The sequence below is a fragment of the Amblyomma maculatum genome, chromosome 10, assembly GCF_055883805.1.
Source record: "Amblyomma maculatum isolate TAMU_Amacu chromosome 10, ASM5588380v1, whole genome shotgun sequence".
Taxonomy (NCBI): domain Eukaryota; kingdom Metazoa; phylum Arthropoda; class Arachnida; order Ixodida; family Ixodidae; genus Amblyomma; species Amblyomma maculatum.
Genome location: NC_139353.1, coordinates 13,103,753 through 13,129,200, shown reverse-complemented (window position 1 = coordinate 13,129,200; position 25,448 = coordinate 13,103,753). Strand labels below are relative to the sequence as shown.

Sequence of the window (25,448 nt, the reverse complement as noted above, 5' to 3'; positions counted from 1 at the left end):
TCTACAACTTTTGTATTGCTACTTTGTCCTCTGTTGTGACGCTGGGGCTATGTCGACCCGGCCTTCACTTGGTAGCGTGCAGAGACTCGGGGTTGAAGTAGGATTGAATCTTCGAAGTTGGTGAAATATGTACAAGCAGGTTTAATGGCACTTTGAGAAACTTATTTACATGATTATTTACAAGAAAAAGAAGGGTATATTAACAAAATGGCAAGCGTTAAGAGTTCATAGCGAGAAGCGACTGGATGAGCCGTTTACCCAGGGCCCAGAGCGACATTTCGTGCTCTGCAGCGTCCTTAAAAACCCCCTATGTCCAGCCCCTCTCTGAAGATGCTGACCAACCAAATCCAGGGCACGCCCCTCAGGTATCGGCATCCAATCGAACACATCACTGCACTGATAGTCTGAAGCACTGACTGGTCCGGCATTCATTCGTTGGGCGTGATCACTTGTTGGCGGGAAAAGCTTGGGAACGGCGAGGAGAGGAGGTACATTTCTATTCTTCAGCAAAGAAACCACAGGCTGGTTCTGACAAGGGGTTTTACTTCTCAGAAACCCGAGTGCACGTGGCGCCGCATAGGGCTCCCAACATGGTCCCTTTTCGACAATTGCAAATCTTTCCTGCATTCCCGGGAAATCACTTAATGGCCGTATGAGTCATGCTCCTTTCTTGTCCTGCACGTCAGCGGACATGTCACTCTGTCGTCTCCTTTGGATAGGAGGCATTCATCACTGGAGGATAGCACTTCTCGACTGGAAGGGTGAACAAAAGAAAGAAAGCACTTCCTGCTATTTCCCGCAGGGGGACGTTTCTTTGTGTTTTTCCAGACGTTCTCTTGACAGGGTCAATTTGGCATTTGCAGGTTGTCCACAAAGCAAAACATGCTTACAAAACAGGATTCCTGGAAACAGGCTCACTTAGAGCCATTGGACCATCACCACATATTCACAAAACTTATCCATGCCCACAGGCGAACAATAGAGCGCGCAATTGCGGATGCTTGGTCGTAACAGCCTCCTCCCCCGCCAGAAGAGTCTCGGAGGGCAGCAGTCCCAGCTGCTGCATGAAGAGACGACTTAATGGCCTGCACGTGAACGCTTGAAGCTCGCTGTTGCTTGTCGCGTTGTCTTGATTGTTGTAGGCCAAATTGCTCGAGCTGTCTGAAACTCAACCACATGTCGAAGCAAGCACTCGGCTCCCGTCTGAAGAGACCAGGTCAAAAGAAAACTGCCATTGTTGTTCGAGAAAAGCCCACACTCAAGACGTTAGGACCTACTGTATTCCTAGAAAACCAATCGTGCTGCTTTACATAGTCACACATATACAAGCGCACGAAAAAAAAACAAAACCTGATTATCAATTTGGATACATGGTGAGGAACATCTCGGACCGCTTAGAAAGAGCGGCTAAGCGCGTCCGCATTCCCATTTAACTTCCCTTTTTTGTATCTTATTTCAAAATTGTACTGCTGTAAAATCAAGCTCCACCTAAGAAGGCGACTGTTCTTCGATGTCGCAGTTTGCAGCCAAGCTAGGGGACAATGGTCCGTCTCTACGGTGAATTTGGCCCCTCCAAGATAGCACTGCAATTTTTGAATGGCCCATACAATGCAAGCGCACTCTTTCTCTGACGCGCAATAAGCCCTCTCTCTAGAACTCAGTTTTCTGCTCAAGTAGAGCACGGGGTGCTCATTACCGTCGTCATCTCTCTGGCAGAGAACAGCACCTAGCCCTCGATCACTTGCATCACACTGGACCGTGAATTCTCGGTCATAGTCTGGAGCTCGCAATACCGGACGGCTAATCAGCACAGCCTTCAGGTTTACGAAGGAGGCTTCCTTTTGTTCGTCCCAGACTACATTTGTCGGTTCTGTCTTGCGGAGAGCGTCGGTCAGAGGGCTGGCCAAAGCTGAATAGTTAGGGATGTAGTGATTGTAGTACCCAGTCAGACCCAGGAATGCTCGAATTTCCGTCTTCGTGCTCGGCCGCGGGTAGTCTGCTACCGCAGAAATCTTAATCTCGCTGGGTTTCCTGAAACCTTGACCTACATTGTGACCCAAGTAGTCCACGGTCGCCCTTGCCAGGCAACATTTCTCGGCCTTTACGGTTAGTCCAGCTTGACGCAAAAGGCTCAGTACAGCTCTTAGATGTACCATATGGTCCGCCCATGAGTCGGAAAAAACCGCAATGTCGTCTAAATAAGGCACCGCGAATGTTTCACACCCATTTAAAACCCTATCCATGAGTCGGGAAAAACAAAATGGAGCATTTTTGAGCCCGAAACTCATCATTGTTGGCTGGTAGCTGCCCGTCGGAGTGACGAAAGCCGCGTATCTGCTGGCGCGTTCAGTGAGCGGTACTTGCCAGTATCCTCGAGTAAGGTCCAGCGTAGTCACATATGCCGCTCTACTGACCTGTTCTACTCTTTCCTCAATATTCGGAATAGGATACACTTGATCCCTGGTGAGAGAATTTAGCTTTCGGTAGTCTACCACAGGCCTAGGGTCTTTACCTGGAGCTTCTACTAAGATCATAGGCGAAGCATAATCGCTTTCCGAGGGTTTTATTACTCCTAATTCCAGCATGCGAGTTACTTCCCTATCCAGAATTTCTCTTTGCCTTGGAGAAAATCGGTAGCACCTTGATCGCACTGGCACGTCTGAAGTCAGCTCAATATCGTGCTCAGTCAAATCAGTCCTGCCTGGCCTGTCCACGAAGCAGGCCTCAAACTCTGTTATTATTTCGCCCAGATCGGACAGCTGGGATTTCTTTAGTTCTCCTCTCTGCTCCGTCTTTTTGAGAAGCTCCTGAGCGTTGCTTCCTTTTCCGCTGAGGCAAATCAAGTTGTCCCCCATCTCCTCGGGAAGGTGTAACGTTAGATTTACCACGGCTTGCTCCATAGCTAAGTCCTCTCGGGTTCCACTTAAAAGTCTCGTGAGATTACTAGACACTGGCGGCAAGAGGTTACTCTCAAGAACGTCCTCATTCCGCGTCTCATCAAGCTCCCTTTCAAGTTGACATATCTGAGATGCCTCGCTCTCAAAGTTTTCTGACCTGCTATCTTCCGCATTTACCACTGTTTTAACTGCCGTTTCCTCCGCTGTGGATTTTTCTGGAATGAGCAGTGTAGCTAGTTCTCGCGCCTTTGAACGTGTTAAGGCTTGCACAACTCTGTCTCCGAAAAGGATGCCCCTCTTTCGCAGCAGCATGTCCGATTTGTTGGAGAACAAATACGGATAGCACTTAGGAAGCTTTCCTGAAACGGCAGCCTCGGTTGTTAATTCGCCGAAAGGGCCCTCGATGACCACGTTCGCGATCGGCAAGCACACACTCTGTTCCTCAACTACCTGTCGGATCCATGCACACTGTCCTGTATAGTCGGAAGGCGATACATACGCCGGATGGACAACATCCATCGTTGCGGCCGAATCGCGCAGTACCTTGCAAGGCTTCCCGTTGACTACTAGGTCATGCAGGTAGGGTTCTAAAAGCTGCATATTTTCATCGCAGTCCCTGACATACGAGAAAGCAATCTTTTCTTTCCGGCAGTTGACGGCAATGTGACCCTGCTCATTACACCTAAAGCATGTGAGCGGCTTCCTAGCCTCAAGCTTATTCTTTGTGTTCTGCACGTTGGTCACTTCCCCACTTTTCTCACTGCCGTCCTTTCTAGGGCGTTTGCCTGAAGAAGCCTTCCTTTCTTCGTTTGCAAATCTAGCAAAGTGCCTTTTCTGACGGTTATTCACACTCGACTTGGAATTGCGGGGCCTAACCACTACTGGGTTGCTGAATTGTCGGCGCGAAGCATAGTCCTCAATGAGTTCGGCAGCTTCAGTTGCCGACTTAATTTCGCCTCGGTCCTGTAACCAATTTCTTTCTTTTTCTGGGAGGCAGCTATAAAACTGCTCCAAAAGAATTCGCTCGACTACAGCGTCCCTATCACTGTAGGAATCAGTGCTCTTTAGCCACTCGCCCAAATTAACTCTTAAATTGTACAGGAATTCAGGGTAACTCTCGTCCCTGGTCTTACTAGCTTTCCGAAAACGTTGTCTGAACGCCTCGGCGCTAAGCCTATACTTTTTCAGAAGGCAAGCCTTGACCTTCTCGTAGTTGTCCGCGTCCTCCTTGCTAAGCCGCGCGACAACCTCCGCTGCCTCGCAGGGCAGAACCGTCAATAATCTCTGAGACCACGTGTCTCGCTGGAAGGACAGTTTTTCGCATGTTCGCTCAAAGTTAACCAGATACAGACCGATATCCCCTGATATCACATATGGCTGCATGTACTTTGACATCTTGAAACCTGCCTCCTTGTTGAGAAGAGGTACCGCTAGCTGGGGACAATTGCCCGACCTCTTGCTCAACTCTAGTTCTAATTTCCGGAGCTCAACTTCTAGCTCCAGCCTTTTTGCTTCTCTCTCAATTTCACGCTTCTTTTCCTCTTTTTCCCTCTCAAGTTCACGCGCCTTTTCCTCTTTTTCCCGCTCTTTCTGCTGTATCACTGAGCTCCTCATCATCGGCTCCCAGATCAGTGATTGCCTTTATAATCAAGGGTTTTCGTGCCAAACCACTTGTATCAATTCCCAATTCCTCACACAATAGCAACAGGTCCGGTTTCTGCAGCTTTTGTAGGTCCATGATCGCTCCGAGTGTCGGCTACTTCCAAAACAACTGTGCAAACTACCAACCTAAAGGCGTTTCCACACTCTCTTTACCAGTTCTAAAATCTAACCCTGTTCTAGAACCTGGTCCACATCAGAAGAAAAGCCAAGCACTCACCCACACATGCGATCGATGTTCCGAGCTGCCCTCTTGGCCGATTGTTGCTCCTGCTTGTTGCTTGAGATGCCACCTCCGATCACAAGGTGTTGTGGCTTGTAGCTTCAGATCCACCTCCAATCACCAGATGTTGTGGCTTGTAGATTCAGATCCCAACGCTGGGCACCAGTCGTTGTGCTTGTAGATTCAGATCCTACCGCTGATCACCAGTTGTCGTGACGCTGGGGCTATGTCGACCCGGCCTTCACTTGGTAGCGTGCAGAGACTCGGGGTTGAAGTAGGATTGAATCTTCGAAGTTGGTGAAATATGTACAAGCAGGTTTAATGGCACTTTGAGAAACTTATTTACATGATTATTTACAAGAAAAAGAAGGGTATATTAACAAAATGGCAAGCGTTAAGAGTTCATAGCGAGAAGCGACTGGATGAGCCGTTTACCCAGGGCCCAGAGCGACATTTCGTGCTCTGCAGCGTCCTTAAAAACCCCCTATGTCCAGCCCCTCTCTGAAGATGCTGACCAACCAAATCCAGGGCACGCCCCTCAGGTATCGGCATCCAATCGAACACATCACTGCACTGATAGTCTGAAGCACTGACTGGTCCGGCATTCATTCGTTGGGCGTGATCACTTGTTGGCGGGAAAAGCTTGGGAACGGCGAGGAGAGGAGGTACATTTCTATTCTTCAGCAAAGAAACCACAGGCTGGTTCTGACAAGGGGTTTTACTTCTCAGAAACCCGAGTGCACGTGGCGCCGCATAGGGCTCCCAACATGGTCCCTTTTCGACAATTGCAAATCTTTCCTGCATTCCCGGGAAATCACTTAATGGCCGTATGAGTCATGCTCCTTTCTTGTCCTGCACGTCAGCGGACATGTCACTCTGTCGTCTCCTTTGGATAGGAGGCATTCATCACTGGAGGATAGCACTTCTCGACTGGAAGGGTGAACAAAAGAAAGAAAGCACTTCCTGCTATTTCCCGCAGGGGGACGTTTCTTTGTGTTTTTCCAGACGTTCTCTTGACAGGGTCAATTTGGCATTTGCAGGTTGTCCACAAAGCAAAACATGCTTACAAAACAGGATTCCTGGAAACAGGCTCACTTAGAGCCATTGGACCATCACCACATATTCACAAAACTTATCCATGCCCACAGGCGAACAATAGAGCGCGCAATTGCGGATGCTTGGTCGTAACACCTCAAATAACAATTAGGAAGATGCTAATTACTCTTCTTTATTAAATAATTAACCATGGGGAACGACGCAAACTGCATATTAGGATGGCCGACTCTGAGCTATATATATATAAAACATGCGCGCTTCCAATTTACTTAAGAATGGGCGGCTCCGTGAAGGAGGAGCACTGTAGGATACAACGTTAAAAAACGACCTTTGCATACTTTGAGTAGTGGTGCGCGGTGTGTGTATTACTCGACTCAACAGTAAGGAGCATTAGCTTTAAATGTTGGATTATACTAAACAAGCCGAGGCACTGAAATTCCAGAGTTTTAAATTTGTTCTCATGGTTAGAAGCAGACCAATTAAGGGGAAATGAGGGTGCTCGTTATAATACATGAAGGAAAGAAGCCAACAGTCGGCGAGGCCAAGGAAAGTGTGGGGGTGTATGTTACTTTATGTCCTTTTTTTTTAAATGTTTACTTGTATAATCAAAGAAATTAGTAATGTAATCTTGTTTAGGGGAAGATAATTAAACACAAAGTAGCAGAAAAAACAACGTGCCGATGGTGGGAACCGAACCCACGACCTCCGAATATCGCGTCCGGTGCTCTTCCAACTGAGCTACATCGGCCGCTGTCCCCCCTGCTACTTGCTTGGGTATTAATGTTGTCTGTATACGAACCTTGAGAGTGTTCACCAGCGCCACCCTCAACCATAGCGGCGGACGTAGAACGTCCTTTGTTACCGCCAGCGTCACGTAGAACGTGATCAAGAGCGAGGGCGAAAGCTGTGCTAGAACCCTCTTACGCTACCTATGGCTTCAAGACTGCCAGAACCGAGACCCTCGTAAGCTACAAGAAGATCAATTAAGGGGAAATGAGGGTTAGCTTTTGTTCAGGTAGCCAGAAAAGCGTTCACAGTGGTTTTTCACTGCGGAATATTGCGTGGCAGTTACTGCAGACTTGCTTTGTCAATAATAGGGAGGATCGCATTCATTGTGTATATGAACAGCTTACCTGTTTTAAATCGAAGCAAAATAAAGTATACTTCTCCTGTAAAATTAGTCTTGCACATGTCGGCTTGCTTTTCCAAAATTTGGTTTGAGACGCAGGAATTTTTTTTTTCGTTAGCTTCCGAGTTTAAGCACTCGTTTTTTTTTTGTTTTCTCTTCGTAATTTATTTCGTAAATTTATTTCGTAACTTTCGACGCGTCCCGTGAGAAGTCATAAAACATTTTCGCAGATTTCTTCAATGCGAAAAGACAGACCAGGAAAACATTCGAAACAGAATAGGAGGCAGCAAGGACGCTTGCCGGCAGCCTGCTGACGAAACTTATCTAGTGAAAAACAAGGACCCAGTGGATGGAGCATTGAAAAGGAAGTGAAGCGTTATAAGGTCCTCCAACAAAACGCATCGCAATAGTGCCATAGATTGTCTAGGAGAGTTCGTCGACTCTAGGCTGTTTCTCCCTATTATTTTATTTCTTCCTTTTCTTTTTACTAGGGGAAAGCAAGCGTTTCGGCAGCTCCACCCTCACACCGCTTTCCGCCCTGTTTTCTTCAAAAGAGGCATCACAACAACTCTTGAATTGCTAGGACAGCTTCTTTTTTATTTTCCATCCGGTATTCCCTAAACGCTGCACCCGTTTCTCCCTTGCGTTCGCGGAGCCTCCTTTTTTCCCTTTTCTTCTTCCATCACGTCTGCTGGCTTGCTTTCGCGTCGTCTGCTGCTTCGTTGGTGCGGAGTGCCACGAGAAGATCGAGGCTGACTAATGGTGGCTCGCCGCCAAGACCACGTGATCGGCGCGGTCCAATGGCGTGCGTTGCGGACGATCGATTTTTAAAATGCGGGAAGCGCGGCGGCGATGGCGCTGCCTCCCTCTCTCTCCTCTCCCGTGGCCGTTTTCGGTCGTGCGCTGTTGTTTTCCGGGCTCCCAATTCTAGGTGCTTGTTCGGCGGCGGCGCGCGGTGCCCGGTCATGGCTGACCGATCGAAACCTAGCGTGGTGGCTTGTACGTATAGGCGCTTGTATACCGTATTCACCCCTCCTTGACGGGAAAACGCTGCGCCCGCGATTTTCATTTCGAGGGAAATAGTTGGTGTTGGGGAATCACATCGAGATGGGCTCAGGCGCAATGGTGTGCTTTGTTATATTCGGTACTTTTCTCTTCAATCGCGCCATGCATCGTCGGCAGCCCGTTTCGTCCGCGCTCGGTTCCTTTGTTCTTCTGGTGCATGCTTCGAAACGAACGGGATCACCGAGCCAGAAATAGGATGGAGAAAAATATCACCGCATAGAAGTGGTCGTTGCTCGAAGTTTGTGACCCGCACCCGTCCTGTCCACTTCTTCTTTCTGTTTCCTCCTTTGCGCTGTTTCCGTTTAAAGTTCATGAATAACCAACTATCTTCTCACCGCACACTCCTTGTTGTTCAGATTCCTTCTCCGCACTGCAAGATGAGGACAGGGAGACAGCGCGTATACTGGAGCGAATGTTCGGTCAAGGGCTCGACTTTTCGGAACTCACACAAGCGCCTGTGTAGTAGCCCAGTTGAAACGTGCGTGAATCTCGCATTGCCCCATTTCCTAAAAAAAGGATTCGGGAGCAGGTCAAACGGAACTTTATTTAAAAGAAGTTGTGCAAGCCCTGCGGCGAAGAAAAGATTGGCTTTCTTGTTATTTGGATGTTTGTAAAATCGATAAGCATTGTAGCCTCCACATTCACTTCCCTTTTACTCCTGGACTTGCACCTCCAGTTGCCGACTACATATTTGCTGTTTTCATATCTGGAAAGAATAGCAATCAAGATTGACGAAATATTAAGGCTGTGTTAACGCGACATTGAAAAATCGTGAGCACGCTTATGACAGGTGATAGTTGGCAGGTGACATAGCATGGCACTGACTGTTTGGTGGGTAGAGTGATTTCATGAGACCGCGTGACATCAGTGATTCAGCAGGACCTGCCAACTCGAGTAGCTCCTTCGTGATAGGAGTCGGACACAGCGGGGGGTCCTCTTATATATCCTCGAAGCTGAGACGTACGTTACTCATAGGCCACGCTGGTGCTTTTGTGCGGCTCGGTTAAAGCGGTCGGTGTATTGCATCTTATCGTGCTGCATCTATAACGCATGATCTTACATAAAATATGGTAGCCAACGGCAGTATATATACTATTCAATGACTAAGATAATCGAGGCTTAACTAATCGAATTAAGGGATGAAGGATTAAACGAGTATCAAAGTGCATGTACACGAACGAGGATTGGCAAGGGGAGCCGCAGACAGAAGCCATTAATGCTGCGACGTCACATTGTTTCTATAACAGGTATCTTATGATGAAATTGTGTTACCTCCACATATTTTTATGGAGAATATACCACATATCGTCGCCCTGCAGCATTTCCTTATGGCGCAATTAATGTTTTCATTTCGATTGCACAAAATTCTGAGGTCAAGATCACATACTTAAAGAAAACCAAGGTATAAGTTGCGTCTATCTCTCGCTTTGAACCCTTTGATTTCTCAGCGGTTTAACCAAATAGTTCGGATATATAAATCTGTCTACAGCACAAGGCATCGGGGGGGGGGGGGGGGGTGGAAATGTTGTCGCAGACTTTAAAGACTGAACTTTGTTAGTGTATTTCAAATAATTTCGGCGGAATTCCAAAAGCTACCTAACAAAAGCCAGGGTGATCCAACCCAATGTACGCTGCGGCGCTCTAAGCACTTGGCTTTAATGGAACCAGTTTGACGTTGTTCCTCCACGCTAATGCAACTTTCCTATATATATATATATATATAATGTGTGCGTGTGTGTGTGTGTGTGTTGTTGATAGGGCTTTGGATTAAGCGCCGACGTCGGCACAGTATATAACGGTATATTCTGTCATTTGGTTTCTTGATTTTCCTTTTCTTTTTCTCACCTTTACATGTACCTTACTAATCGCGTGCTTCCAGTTATTATTACTTTTTTTGTTTACCTGGAGCTCAATATGTGGCGTTTAGCTGAGATAGCTCTGCTGTGTTTAAGTTGAATTCGGTTGTCAAAAAGCTTTTTTAAAAAAATATGTAGGCCATCACGTCCGCTTCTGTATCGACCGCAATGTTCCTCTTTATTTTTTTTCTTCTGTGTTTACTGCCGTGGCGGCGAATATTTCTTCACCGTCTCTCTTGACAAGTTTTCATTTTCCGCTCGAAGGTGAAGCAGGCTTGTTTTGACCATTCCAGCTACAATAACTTCACTAACGTATGCTGCAGTAGCAAATTAGGTTCACGCAGTCTGTACCTCATATTCTACGGCCCGCGATGAGGTGAAGACGTATTTAATTTTCTCGGGGTTTATTCGTGTCTCAGGGCATATATAGCAAACGATATGTCATTCCGCGTGTATTTAGAGCCACTTAGCTCGTTTTCGAGCAGTTTGGCCAAGTTCGTCTATTCTTATCAAAATGTACTAAAAATCATGGCGCCGACGAGCCGAAGCTCTAAAACGAAAACAACTTCCGCACTTCCACGCCAAACGTCCTGTATCATCGAGTGCCGAGTTGGCACAAAGTAGCTGCTTCCAGCCTAAGCACGGTAACTACCAAACTCCTACACGTGAGTAGCCTTCCAAACGCCAGACCCGTCGTGGGCAACGAGGGATGAAAGGAGAACCCTTTCTTGCCGCTTTCGTCCCAAAAACGCGCTTACTGGTAGCACGAACGTGATATTGGATTATGCCAGCTACAGAGTCCCGGGGAGGTGGAGCGGGATACCTCCTCTGGCTTCGTTCCTAGTTCGCTGCTCCAAGAGAGGCGGCACAACGCTACACGCCGGTTGTATTATGTACATAATAAGCGAGCGAGAATGAAGAAGAGAGAGTGAGGAGGAAATGTGCCCAAGCCCCGGCAGCGCAGCCGGCTTCAGCCGCGGCCCGGTTAATATTGCATAAGAGCCGCGGCGTTATTATCGTGAAAGGCTCCATGCCTAGTCGGCTGCCCACCCGCCTTCCTGCCTGCCTGGCGTCCCAAAACGTCGACGCGCTCCCCCGTACGTGCCTGTACCGAGAGGAACCGCACTTCCCCTTCTCGCCGTCGCTTCCCGTTTTCGCCCTCTGCTTTCCTCCCTTTATTCCCTAGTTTGCCCTGTTGTGCTTCCCTCCGCTTTTTATCCCGGTTTTAGATGCCTAGTGTCAAGGCTCTGTTCCTTCTTTCACTCTTCCCTCTCTGTTCGTTCATTCTTCTGTCGTTCGCCGTACATGCACTAGCAAAGCGAAAGAGGGGGCGCCAACATCTCCACGCAACAATGGCGGCGCCATCGTTCTCCCCCTTTCCCTAAAACGTGCGCGAACTGTTCCCCCCTTTCCCCCCGCTCATTCCTTTTCAGCCCTGCTCGCCGTTCTTCTGCCATCGCTCTGGGGCGTCTGCTCTTCTTTTTGCTGCCGCGTCGAAGTTTTGCGCCCTGTTTTTGTTCCAAATAAGTGCTGCACACACACGAGCGCGCGCTTTCTCGCGACTGGCACTCGCTTCTTTGTTCGCATCGTACACGTGGGCTTGTTTCCTGCAGTCCCTAACATTCTCTCATCCGTTGAAGAGAAGGGGAGATGGGGAGGTAGAAGAGGCAGAATGGAGTGAGATGCTGTGAGGGTAGACGAGCGGTTAACGTTCATCGTTGGTTCGATCCTTCCCCACGAGGGGGCGAGCTCAGCATAGCGACGACCGCGTAACACTGAACCGTCTTCCTCTTTTTTCCCTTTGTCTCATCCCCATGCTATCTGTGCATCGAGTGTAACGAGACTGACAACGCTGTTGCGCAAGTCTGTGCCACTTTTTCTTTATTACTTGAACGACGCGTTGGTGAGTGATGCCAAACTAGTCAGGCCCATTATCACGATTTTGAAGGCTTGGGAAGAAAGGTAGGCGGGAGGCGAGAAGCCGGGAGCCGTGAACTCAGTTTGGTGGACATGGGATGGGTCGAGGCCGTGGGGAAAAGGGGAGGGAACGCTTCTCTGCGCAATGAGTTTTCCCCCTATTTTTCCCTTCCCTATCCATGTCCTTTCTTTGATGTCTTCCTGTCCCCCCCAAAAAAAGGTTCCCGCTTTGGGCTGTGCCCCTCACCTCTTGCTTTCAGAGCCCCTCCCGCTCTCCTTTTTCCTCGACTTCCCTTTTCCGATTCCTGCTTCGTCCGCACTAATTTGATTGGCCCTGACAGCGGTCACGTGATCCTGTCAGTCAAGCGTTGAGGGCCCGTTTGGCAGCCATAGGACGCTCAGTGTGCACTGGGGGCACCAGCAGGGTGTCGTCCACTTCTGTGCGTCCCTTTTTAGGAATCGGGGAAGCGTCGTGCCGCGGTTAGGGGTGCGTCGATTGGGAGGGGACCGCCGTAGCCTTTCGTGCTGGTTGAACGTCAACGCGTGTCTTTACGGCGATGCATGTATTCGTATTTATATCCAGCCGAGGTGGACGGCGTCGCCATGGTACACGCTTCATGAGCAGCAGGATATATACGACATGGCAGTAATTAAAATGCTGTAATGCCATTACCGTGACTTATTTACATTTTATTGCAATTCTTTTGCAAATATTACCCTTCAGTTCTCGCGATTCAGTGAAGTAATATGCTACCTTTCGATAGTGTAGCACGCTGCACGAACAATTAATGAAAATCGTGTTATTAAAATATGTATCCCGGCTTGCACTAATTACGCCGTATGTTTTTCACTGTTTACTAAGGAGAGTTTCTCTGAAGGGTACAAATAACACGACTATTCAGCATGGCCCAGGGCACTCTATTTCCAGATAGGGAGGGGGAGGAAAAATTATTGAACCCATCTTTCCAACTCAATTGATCTGTACGATGCGCTACATCAAGAAACCCAAATACTTGCAGGGGCCGTGCTCAACCCACATATTCGCGCGCGATCACTGCGACGGAGGGCAGAGCGCAGATACTGACGCACAAAGTCGCGCTTCGACCTCAGAGATGCGAGGCGCATGCAAAAGAACATTCAGCGCAGAATTCAAGCCCTCCAAGCAAAACGTTGGAGGTCACTCTGTGAAGCGCTTGATCCACGGAAGCCTTCATCACGCATCTGGAATGTCGTTCGTGGTCCTAGAACATCCCCTCAACAGCTTTACCCATTCATATCTCTCGCACTCTACCAAATATGTGGTGAGGTCGAGGTAGCTGAAGATTTCTGCGCTAGGGTAGCAGGCCAATCGACCCCAACGATAACGCTACATTTCAACGATGTTCCCGCTTCTCGGGATTCACGAATGCACATTCCCTTCTCCGAGGAGGATCTTGACGCTGCGCTAGCTTTTTGCCGGCGGTCATTCTCGCCGGGTCCCAACGGTGTGACATACTCTGGAAATCTTGGACAAGAAGGTGGACACGTTCTTTTCGAATATTACAACAAATTATGGAGTGAGGTCACAGTTTCAAACGAGTGGAATTGCAGTCGCTTAGTTCCGCTCTTAAAACCAGGCAAATCGCTCTTCAATTGACAACGTGGTGGACCTGGTATCATGTGTACAGCGTCAAAAAATTTTGAAGCGCTTACCCGCGGCGTTGTTCTTGGATATGAAGGGCGCATATGACAATGTCACTCACCAGGCCATTTTGGACGCTCTGGAAACTGCCGAGCTTGGTGGTCATATTTTCTGCTGGATATGTAGTTATTTATCCAAGAGATCTCTCTTTGTGCAGATTGAGGATGACCCAACATATTCTGATTTCACCTCCCGTGGAGTCCCACAGGGTGGAGTAATAAGCCTAACGCTTTTCGAGGTTTCACTTGTCGGGCTTGTCGGGCTTGTCGACTTGATACCACAGTCGGCGGTACTTTCAATCTACGCAGACGACATCTGTATCTGGGCATCAGGAGTTACGCGCCCACAAGTTCGAGTGAGGCTTCAAACGGTGGCAAGTATAGCTGCGTCCTACCTCCACCTGCAAGGTCTGCAGATATCAACATAATTCGCTAGCTGCATTTGCACGCAAGAACATGTCACATTACACCGTACGCATGAATGGTGAAGCAATACTCTACGAAAGCAGCCATCGCTTTCTAGGAGTGATCATCGACCGAAATCTTTCGTGGAGTCTCCATATTTCATTCATGAAAAACAGGCTGACAGCGATTGCTCACGTACCTGCCTTGGGGGAAAGTCATCGATGCGGTGGATCGGTGAATCGATGCTCCAATGATTGTACAATGCATTATTCATCAGATTCCTTCGGTACAGCTTACCTGCACTTGGAATTATCAGAAAAACCTACGTAAGAATTCTACTGAGCGTTCAAGCTCAAGCTCTGCGAACCTGCCTAGGATTGCCGAAATGTGCCTATATACGGCTGCTATCGTATTAATTGCCCAGGAGCATCCCATCACTACCTACCTAACAGTTGACGCCCTGAGAACACATTTCCGACGCATCTCGTTGGTTCCCTCTCATCATTTGGCCAGTCTTCCTGCCGCGTACATCGCGTTTACATAGACCGTTGATGCACATCGCGCTCTTCTGCCGTGCCAGTTTACACGTGCCTCTAGACCGTCCTCACCACTATGGAGCCTGCTTCAACCCCGTGTGCTACTCTCAATACCCGGCATCAGGAAGAAGGTCGAGCTATCGCCGACAGAACTAAAACAAGTAATTCTCAAATACTTACATGAGCACCATGCAAACCGTTTGCACGTCTACACCGACGGCTCAGTGAATGCCACGAGTTCTTAAGGCTCCATGGTCATCCCCGCAAGAGCTATAGAAATAAAAGGACAATTCACCGGACGTCTACAGCCGCAGAGCTGACTGCTCTTCGTGTCGCAATTAGGCATTTCAGTCAGCACAGCCTCTAGCGGTGGTCCAAAGCAACCCTGGAAGCCTTACAAGCGGCTCTTCGCCGTGGAGCCATGAGAAACTCGCCGCGGAAATACGAGAACTTCATCACTATATGCCATAAAGGAAGGACATGACATCATCTACCAATGGCTTCCAGGAGACAGCGACATAGCGGGCAATCTCCGTGCGGACGAGGTTGTGCGAACCGCCCACCACCACCACCAATAATAATAATAATAATAATAATAATAATAATAATAATAATAATAATAATAATAATAATAATAATAATAATAATAATAATAATAATAATAATAATAATAATAATAATAATAATAATAATAATAGGTTCACAGGAAGGCAAAGGCGCGTATCTGTCACACTTGTTTCATGTGTGACATCGAAATTCTCGCGCTTTTAATTTGTTACGATGGTTAGCTCTTTATTTGAGTAAACATGAAAGCCTAGGAGGAGGAATAACTTTATTTGGTGCCCGGCAAGGTTTAACGCGACCAGGCCGAGGCCTATCACGTGGAAATTAACGTCGAGATCTTGTCTCTTAACAACGGATTACTTTCTCTCGCGGAGGAATTGTGTGTATCGGTTCCGACTACAAAGCGAGAACACTATATACTTCACGGAGTCTAACCGGTTTACAGTTTGGCACGTACTTCTCTGGTGCAAATATTCCCCACTACCGTTCATGCCATAGCTACACTGTAAACGTTTTCCGCGTCTGTAACTTACAGCATCCAAAAAAAAAAAAAAAAAAAACGCATTGAGGTACTGATGCATGCACCCTTTTAACGGGAACAGTAAAAGGGGCATCGGTACCTCAACGCACCTTTTCTGGAGGGTATGAGTTACTGACACGGATATTCACCTTTGAGGGTGTGACTTTCTTTGAAATGTAGGAGAGATAAAAAAAAAAATGCCCGTCCATGAAAAATATACGCAGAAAGGCACACGGATACCCTACTCTCTACAAATATATTGGCGAAAAAAAAAATATGCACAAAATATATGGGTTTCAACGCATGTATCTCAATGCTTTACAATAATAAGGCTTTACCTGGCATGATGGTAATTCTAGCTTGTAGACATGGCAGATGTGCTACGCCAACTCATTGGCCAGAAGGCATGGTGTATAGGAGACGTTTGGTCGCTTCAGATCGATGGAAACTGCGTCATAAACATACGCTAAAGTGGTGTAGGCTTGCGTAGAAAAATGAAACATAGTAAGGAAATCTGCTTAATGAAAGTGTCTCGCTTGGCTTCACCTGGAGAAATAATTTCCCCCATCCTTTTCTTACAAAACCGTTGGGCCGTGAGAAGCGCGCGGCGGCAGATAACTGCCACTCTCTATATACATAAGCTATATACATGCTATATAAACACTCATATAGCTCTGCTGCTCATCGAGTGGTGGAGTGAGTGCTCTCGGCCCCTTTTTACGCGATGCCTCGCGCGGGCTTTTTGTGAGCGGTATATGTACTACACCGCGCACGCAAAAACATGGTCCGAGTGTACGCGCACCGTATAAATACTGCCGGTCTCCATCGGGCCCTCCTTGTGGAACCGTGTGCGATTGCTTGGCCGCGGCAGAAACCTATACATAATGGGCCTCGTTTTACGAGGTCGTTAAGTGGCCGCCTCCCCACTTATAGCCTTCCTTTTCTGAACGGTGTGCTACGGCCTTCCGCTCCCGTGCTTTACCGTACGGTCTGCCCCTGCTGCGTAGCCCGGATTCCGTCATCTTGTCGCGGTTTTGTCCGTGTACGAGTGTATCCTGCATGCCGTTGAGACGCCGCGCTCGGAAACTGCCTGCTGATTCCTTTCTCTTATTGACAAGGGTCTAGTGTGTGTGTTATATATGCCTACATTGTGTGCGAAACGGTTTGCGACGTGACTGCTGTGCTTTGCTTTACGACCTTTCTTCGAGATTGGCGATTGAAAGACGGATGCATTCGGGTAATTGTACGAAAAATGTCGCGCAGGCTTCAGCAGCGAGCGCTTCTTTGTCGTATATATAATGAAACTCGTTAGCAATTCTTATGTTATTTCTACCTGCGTTAAAGCAACGAAGAAAACAGCGAAAGGACAAGCATCACACATTCTTCTTGACCTTAAATTCCATACTTTAGTAATGCACAAATAAATAAAACATATATACCTGTTGAATCACAGGTAAATAGCTAGAAGACTGGTGTGCATACATGCAAGGTTGCTATGATAGGCGTAAGAGAGAAAATAGGTCGTTCGCCTCGTTTATTAGCCGAATACTTCAAATAGTTTTTGAGCTCGGCTTCTCTGCGTTCACACTGACCGAGACTAGAGTCCACGTACAGTTGGCGCGTAATATGTTTTTCACTGTTCGCCAGACTAGGACCTTTAAGGGTGAATCGATTGTGTAAAGAGAGCCTATAGGTGAAGTTGAACGAAACAGATGAAGATGTACAATGTCCAACCGAAGTTCAGCTGTCTCGGTGAATTTTGTTCTAGATAGAGTTCAAGCGGTGCTGGTGAAGCTGGGCAATACTGGGGTAAAGTTCAGTCTATATAGATAAAGTTTAGCAATGTAGGAGAAGCTAAGTGCAGCTTTGCAGTGACTAAATAAAGATCACTCTGGGTGAAGATGCGAAAAGCAAGTAACGCTGAAAATTTTTAGCCAAATTTTAGTCTAGGCTAAATTTTACGATGCTTTTTGGTGGAGCTGTTCTTTCATTTGTTTTTATTTTATTAAACACTCTTCCAATCGCCGATTCCTAATTACTTCTCGTCAATTTTTCCTGTCCTCGAGATAGGCGAAACGCCGGGCTTCAGTATGCTTTGCGATTCCAGTGCGCGTCAAAGAACCTCGGGCGGTCGAAATCTCGTAACCTGAATGGCTTGGGGTGTTAAACCCTATAAACCAAATCGAGATTTTTGTTCTTTTTCATTTTTTTCCCCACTGCGCTTACTTTTCCTCGTGAAAAAAAAAGAAAAAAATGATGATCTTGAGCTCAGCTTAGTTCTCCGGCGTTTCTTCGGGGAGCGTCGTCGTATTCGCATCCGTGATCTTGCCCTCGACGCCATCTCACATACTCTCCCCTCCATTCCTCTTCCCTGCGCCTCTTCCTTTCTATATTTCCCTATACTTTGTAGGCGCATTGTGCCCCGCGGGTTTTGTGTTTCCGTGGCTCCCTGCCTCTTCCGCCTCCATGTCCGCAGTGGCTGCTCTGTTAGCCGGCCTGTGCAGGCGAAACCCAGAAAACGCTACATAAGCATCAGCGGCAGCGGCAACGTCGGCGGTGTTGCCGGCGGCTCCGCCAGCTCGTGCGCCCAGAGAGGATGTGCGCCGTCAATCTTGCGTCCCTCTTCCTCCTCCTCTTCGTTTTCTCGGAGCCGGCGGGGCCTCCTCATCTTGGCGGGGCTCATAAATAAGGTCGGCTGGCTGCACCGGCGGCCGGCAGCGTCCTGTGTTGATGTTGTGCGTGCATGTTTTTGTGTCTGTGTTGTGAGCGCAACTTACTCTGTGTGTGTGTGTGTGTGTGTGTGTGTGTGTGTGTGTGTGTGTGTGTGTGTGTGTGTGTGTGTGTGTGTGTGTGTGTGTGTGTGTGTGTGTGTGTGTGTGTGTGTGTGTGTGTGTGTGTGTGTGTGTGTGTGTGTGTGTGTGTGTGTGTGTGTGTGTGTGTGTGTGTGTGTGTGTGTGTGTGTGTGTGTGTGTGTGTGTGTGTGTGTGTGTGTGTGTGTGTGTGTGTGTGTGTGTGTGTGTGTGTGTGTGTGTGTGTGTGTGTGTGTGTGTGTGTGTGTGTGTGTGTGTGTGTGTGTGTGTGTGTGTGTGTGTGTGTGTTCGGTTAATGGAAAAGAGAGGAAAGCTGCAGAACTTGAACATAAATTAGAAGTCCGGGAACAAGGCGAGAATTTGGTTTCTTTTGACAGCAGGGAGTCATGCCAACGGCTCTTCACGAGTCGAACCAAGGTTGCTCCTAGCAATCACCCCCACCCCGCACACTCGCAAATTAATTTTGATTTCGTCCACGACAATTGACGTCTGTCCGGGAGCAAAAGACGCTCCTACTGCTGAGAAAATAAAACTTAAAATGCCTTCCTCTACTGTGTTGAAACCGGGACGCCCTCGTAAGCTGAACGGCTCTGTTGTATAGCCTCCGAGCTCCGTGTTAAAAACATGGTCGACGCACGCAGGTTGCTTGCGCAATCGGCCGATGATGGCGGCACTTGTATTTCGTTTCTTGAGGCCTTCTTTTTTACTCATAAATGCTCCATTTTAAGGAAGAGCGATTTCTTTGTGGTCGGAACGCGGTAATCGAGCAATGCTGCCCGTCTTAAGGCTGTCGTCACTATACATTCTTCACTTCAGTATTTGGGCTGGCCATCCTTTCGGTTACTTTGTTGCTGAACGCTGTAGAGACGAGAATACGTAACGGCGCAGTCTTATTTTTGCTAAATATATTCAGTGTCTTATCACTTTTCCGAGCGCTGCAAGGACCTAACAATGCAACAAGTTATTTGCCGAGTGGAAGCCTGGCTTTAAGGGTGCTGCGGCAGTTTTTTTTTTTTTTTTTTTTCAGGTTCTGCTTTAAAACATCGGTTAACTTTCGTCTCCAATTTCGTTCATCAAATTCTAGGCGTACTGTACGACAATTTTCTGCTTCAATGACTGGACCTGGAAAGGAGCCCTCGTTATGGATATTTTGCCAGCTTTAATTATTTATCTTTGAATGAGGTTTTAATTCTGCCGTAATATTTAAACATTTTTTAAAGCTGTGGAAAGCTGGGCTACATAGTTGGCCTGCCTGACGAGCCTTCAGCGTCTAAGCGCGCACAACTAACGAGAAGGGAAAAAAAAGATGGGTTTGTTCAAATCAACTTTCGCGATGTGCGTCTAGGGAAATAAAAATAGAAGCACTCCGTAAGAGATGACTGCATATCAAAACAGCATCGTGTTAACAAAATGTGGCTGGCAATAGTGATCGAAACTTTAGCTCTTTCACACGCCATTTCTTGCTTCGAAAATAAGTGCTTTACTTTTTTTTTTGCCCAAAATAGCAGAGACAATTTTGTTGTTGGTTGGTTCATAGGAAGAGAAAGGCGCAGTATCTGTCACACTTGCTCTGTGGACACCTGAACCGCGCCGTAAGGGAAGGGTGGAAGGGGGAGTGAAGGTGGAAAGAGAAAGGGGAGCCGTAGTGGAGGGCTACGGAGTAATTTAGACCACCTGGGGATCTTTAACGTGCGCTGACATCGCACAGCACACGGACGCCACTTCGTTTCGCCTCCATCGAAACGCAGCCGCCGTGGTCGGGTTCGAACCCGGGAACTCCGGCACAGTAGTCGGGCGTCTTACCACTGCACCACCCCGGCGGGGCCAGAGACAATTTGACAATTCCCGAGCGTGATATAATGATTTACTTTTCGCAAGGATGTGAAAAATACGGTATTAATAATAATAATAGAGATATTTAGCACACCGTGATCCGCGATCCGCTACCGTGATCCGCCACCGCGCGTTCCATTGCGCATGCCCAGATCACTTTCATGCCGATAGATGGCGCCACATACTTGATGTCGGCACATTGACCTAGCGCATCGGAACCAATCAGCCCACGAGCGGTAGAGTGTCACGGTGGCGGATCGCGGATCACAGTATGCTAAATCTCTAATAGCGAGATCGAAAGGCACCCGACTTACCACGTAGACCCCGGACGGATCGCGAGGGCCAGTTTCTTTATTTTTTTTAAATGTGCACATTACGGCTGTAATTGCGAAGAAAAACAATTCGAGGACACTTTGGCGACTAAAGTGATGAAAGGCGAAAGCCTGAGTGCTGCATTCTGCTACGCGACTGTTGCGCACGTAGCGATAAATGCTGCTAAGAGTAAAGCGAGTGACTATAACTCTACGAGTGCATTTATTCTCCTTGTATATTCGCAGTTGTCCTACGTGTACTGTTGTGTGGTTGATTTTCCCTTTTTCGCTGCATTAATTAGTAATTAATTAATTACGCAACTCACTAGTAGTAAGTGGTTATTAAGTAGACATCAATTAGTAAGTAGTATTTAATGAGTAATTAATACTCATTAATCACTTATTTATCAGTCATTAATTAGTAATCAGTAATCAATGATTAGTGATTGGTAACTGATTATTTAATTAGTCATTGATCTTTGATTGCCACATGGCCATATAAGGCACGCATTAGCGCATACTGTGGTGGTGCTCTTTGATTGGTCGATACCTCTATGACGTCATCCCGCCTCGACCAATCAGAGCCGCTGCAAAGGCGTGTCACTTTTGCTGACAACAACGATGAGGCAATAAGGCTTTCGCCTTAATAACAAAACCTTACTACTGGTGGTGAAACATATTGGCGAGAAAATGGCGGACTGTCTGCTACCCTTCTTACTCTTTGGGGATAAGTATAAATATTTCCCACGTTCGCTGTATGCCATAATAATAACCACCTTTTGTGTGACGTGAAAGATGCGGAATTCACACGAAACACAGAAATCACTGCTAAGTATACAGAGCGCTTTCATACACAGAAAAAGAAAGAAAAAGAGTTTTCTTCGTCCGCAGTTGCGTACACGGCACGACGGAGCTTTGCGAAATTAACCTTTCTATTCCATCTTCGCGCAGTGCCTTTCTTACTGACGGTTTTGCCACGACGTCACTGAAAGCATTGCCGCCGGGAGACGCTTGACAAAACGCCAGCCAACTCGTTTATGCAGCAGTCTGCGAGGCGCCATATACAATTCCCCACTTCCTCTTCTCCACATTCCCCTTTCCTTGCGCCGGCATGGTCTGAGGAGGTCCCTAAATTATGTGTCCTCCAGACCGGAGATTATTCCGCCTCCTTGTCCCCTTCTTATACGGCCGCCGCGTTCTTTTCTTGTCCCTACACTTTCTCCTCCTTCTTTTTATTAGAACTTTTTTTTTTTCGAGTCGACTACTTGGAAAACGAAATTGGGAAAGACATAGGCTGACCCGGAGAGGAAATGCGTGGGCGACTTATTTAAAACACAAAAAGAAAACTCAGAAGAAATGTGCCGCTGACCGAAATGAAGATGGGGTCAGGAAAGGCGCGGCCGCAATAGCGCTTGCTTTTTCTCCTCTCTGCACTCACAGTTCATCTTTTGCTTTCTCTCTACTTCTCCGGCGCACGATGCTAGTTGTAGCTTCTATTTATTTGTTTCTTCCTTTATTTTTTTTTCTTTCCCCTGCGTCCTGCATTCATTTTGAGTCGCTCCCTTCCGAGCTGATTTCCTAACGCACTCTCAGAGATGATTGGGGATTCTTTTTTTCCCGAGCCTCCCGTAGGCGCCCGCCGTAGCTAGCCTTGTGCAGCCAAGTCAGGCCCAGCCAAGCCGATGGTCACTGTTGTTTATGTACGACGCCCGGTTGACAGCCGTCGCTGACGGCGCAAAACGTGACCAATGGCTATACAGCTCCTCTGGGCCTATTTTTGTCTCCTTCTCTGCACTGCTTCGTTGCATTGTGGCGAAGCCTCTTGTGACGGGTGGCGGGTGCTGAGACGTTCACAAAGGAAAAGAGAAAAAATGAAAGCTTTTATAGATATTCTCGAGGTTTTTCGATGTCCTCCTTTATATGTTTTCTTGTTATAATCGATAGGCGCAGGGTGCATGCTTGCGTCAATGGTTTGTGGGGATGGTGCTATTGATGATATACCCTAAGAACACTAGTGGTTAACGAGGTTTTGGTCTTTTCGGGGTACAGGAAAATAGTATTGTTTCCAATCTCTTATACCAAATTGAAGTTGGAGGACAAGGTCAAGATTCTTTGTGATATCGGTGAGAAGGACGAAATTTAACCTCCAAAGCTGCCAGATTTTGTTCCTCGTTTTCAATGTGCAGAAAGCGGTGCATATCTCTATAGTTAATTACAAGAATGCAGCGGCGAAATTCTTCAAAGAAAGGCTTCCAATAAATAGCATCGACAGAGAGGAACATTCCGGCAAACTAGGCAAGAAATAATGCTTCCACTCTCATGCCAGTAGGTGACAGAGGGCGCTGTGTTGATGACCGATGTTCAGTGTCCAGAACAGAGGAAATAAAGAACCTGCCCTGCCTAGAGAGACATGGACAGGTCTCCCTCCGTTTAGAGAGGGACTTTAAATTTTTGAACTCTTATCAGTTGCTGCCATGTGAGAAATCAAGTTTGGTCGCTCCACCCTCACAGCTCTCCACAGTTTTTCACATTCCTTGCGGCATTAATGCACGTGTGCTACGCGGAGGTTCCAAATCTCGCCAAGTCTCGTGCGGCCTTCTTTTGCTCGATGTTCCAGCTCGGAGAGGGGACAGACGATTTCGCGTAACCCGCTATGCGTGTACACACGCGTTACAGTTGTTTCGTCCTCTTAACTGCCACCCTGTCCCCTTTCGCCCTTCTCTGCCCTTCGCTCACCTTCTACCCAACGGGCGTGCCGTGCCCGTTTAAACAGCCAGCGTTTAGGAGAAACGAGGGAAGCAGCAGCAGCAATAACGGCGTGTGTTTTTACGCCTGCCGCGGCAAGTACAGGGTGTTCTTTCGGGCCGTATATCAGTCGGCGCGGGTCGGTGCCTTTGCAGACTGCAGTGTACTGCGCTTAACCACACGGTGCCACCGCTCCGACGTCCGGGTGAGAAAAGAGGAAAATAAGCAGCTTTCTCTTTTTCCCCTTCCGCCACCAGACGAGAAAAACGCTCATCGCTTCCCCCTTTCCCTGCATGCTCCCAACTTTTCTGTCTGCGCCGTGTCACGCGAGGCGGCAGCCTCCATCGGTGGCGACGCCGAACCACTGATAGCAACAGCCGCTGATGCCGGAAGACGTCCCAAGTGTCGTCGGCGTGTGTTTGTCTGTTCACGCGTGCATGTGCGCGCTTGTAGCTGTCTGTGCGTGCGCTGCGACTGCCAAGCCGCGCCGGCGATCTCGCGGTGTGCCATAAAACTTGTCGCGCGCTCGAGAGAGGCGGAGCGCAGATAGCGCGTGCTTAGCGAGAGGAGCCGAACTCGTGAAGAGAGTGTGTCGGGTGTTGAGCCGCGGGCTCTTTGGTGTGCGGCGCGGTTTTGAAAGAACGCGTCGGGTCGCGCAGGCCAATCGACGAGCGCAAACACGCAAACAAAGACGAGTCGATGGAAGAGACAACATAAGCGGAGCCAGGATGTCGTCGTCGTCGTCTCCATTCTCGAATCCATAGCCTCAAGAGCAGTCAGATTTTTGGCACTTAGGAGAACCGCGCGCTAACGATACTTTCGGTGTCTTTGGCGGGGAAATAATTTGGCCAGTTTCAAGAAATAAAGTGCCAACTCGGAGCATAGCCGTGGCATTTCACCCAAAAGCGTTTAAAACGTGCAAACTTCATTCTTTTTGATTGAACTCAAACTTGGCTTCCTTGTGGACCTGCGGGTTCACTGTGGTCTTGACGGTTATGAGACCTATGTAGCACCGTTGAAAAACACTTGCGCCGAAATCTTGATGTGGTAGCTGCTAGTTTTACGATTTTTTATGGCTGTGTTAACCCTTTATATGACAATGGGATTCAGTTGTACAACCAGCTCAAGTCTTCAAGCTGTCGAAATTACGAATTTAATTCGCAAACAACTCTCCTCCTCCTCTGACAGCGGCGACGCAGTGTTGCAGTGTTTTACGATCTTTATGTGTTGAAAACTAATCATTGAAACTAATATTCTCGTTTTATAGTCCCTAATTACTCGCATAAAGCTAATGTTTCGCTGATTAAAATAGCTTTAATTTGCCAGGCTTAAAATTACGAACAAGGATTTCACGTCTGTTTCATAATCTGAGATATTTAATCTATTTCGCATATAATCTACAATCTATATAATCTATTTCATAATCGCGGGCTTGTATTATAGCTCAACGTACGTCATATACGCCATAAAATTTTTATTTCTTGCTGTTGAGTAAATGTACCTTTTTTGAGTGCTTGTTGCCTAAGAATAGCACAAAGTGAAATCGTCTTCCCACTTCCATAACATGCACAGAAGAACGTTATTATTTAAATCAACTGTTAGTGAGCCATTTTTTCTAACTCTATATAATTTTTCTGCCTTTGGGGGAAGGGAGGGGGGGGGGGGGTATGCTCTTTCGCTTTACGATTTGTATTATTGTGTTCTTTCGCCTGTTAGCTTTGTTATATCTTTGGATACTATTTTGACCTATTACATTGTTCAATATAACGATCACTTCCTTCGTAATCACCTCAGATCCTGAAGATAATATAATAAGCAAGTGCAGCAAACGAACAGTGGCGCACCGCTGTTCGTTTATATATGGTACAAAAATATGGTCTGAGATATACTATATTTTCGCGTGCTAAATGCTACCGATCGGTCATTTTAAAAATGTCCTAATAATGCTTGATTTTCGACCCACATATACCTCATATTATACCTTCATCCTGTCTTGTCGCCTGGTTACTCAGGCTTTCCGCATCTTAGGTCGTTCTCCTGAGCATCCATTCGTTCTACGTAGGTGTACTTTTCATTGAAAGTAACGTATCTGCTAACTATACATGAGCTGATCTTACCAGACAAGCAAGGCCAGATTCAAACTCAGTCGTTTTCCCCCTCTCGGATAGATGTGTCATTGCTTCCGATACGACCGCGATGAGTTTTTCGTTTTCATTTCTCAATTGAAGCGAACAGCTAGAGA

The 25,448-nt window shown here is 47.4% G+C and overlaps 1 pseudogene across 1 annotated transcript in view; it reads left to right on the top strand.

Moving 5' to 3' along the window:
- LOC146175636 (homeobox protein Meis1-like) overlaps positions 1–25,448 on the top strand; it is a 326,682-nt pseudogene that overhangs the window by 216,932 nt on the left and 84,302 nt on the right. Inside the window, exons 9-10 of the transcript XR_014701149.1 lie at positions 16,515–16,532; positions 23,866–23,911. The product of XR_014701149.1 is annotated as a homeobox protein Meis1-like (transcript). The remainder of the gene's footprint in view (positions 1–16,514; positions 16,533–23,865; positions 23,912–25,448) is intronic.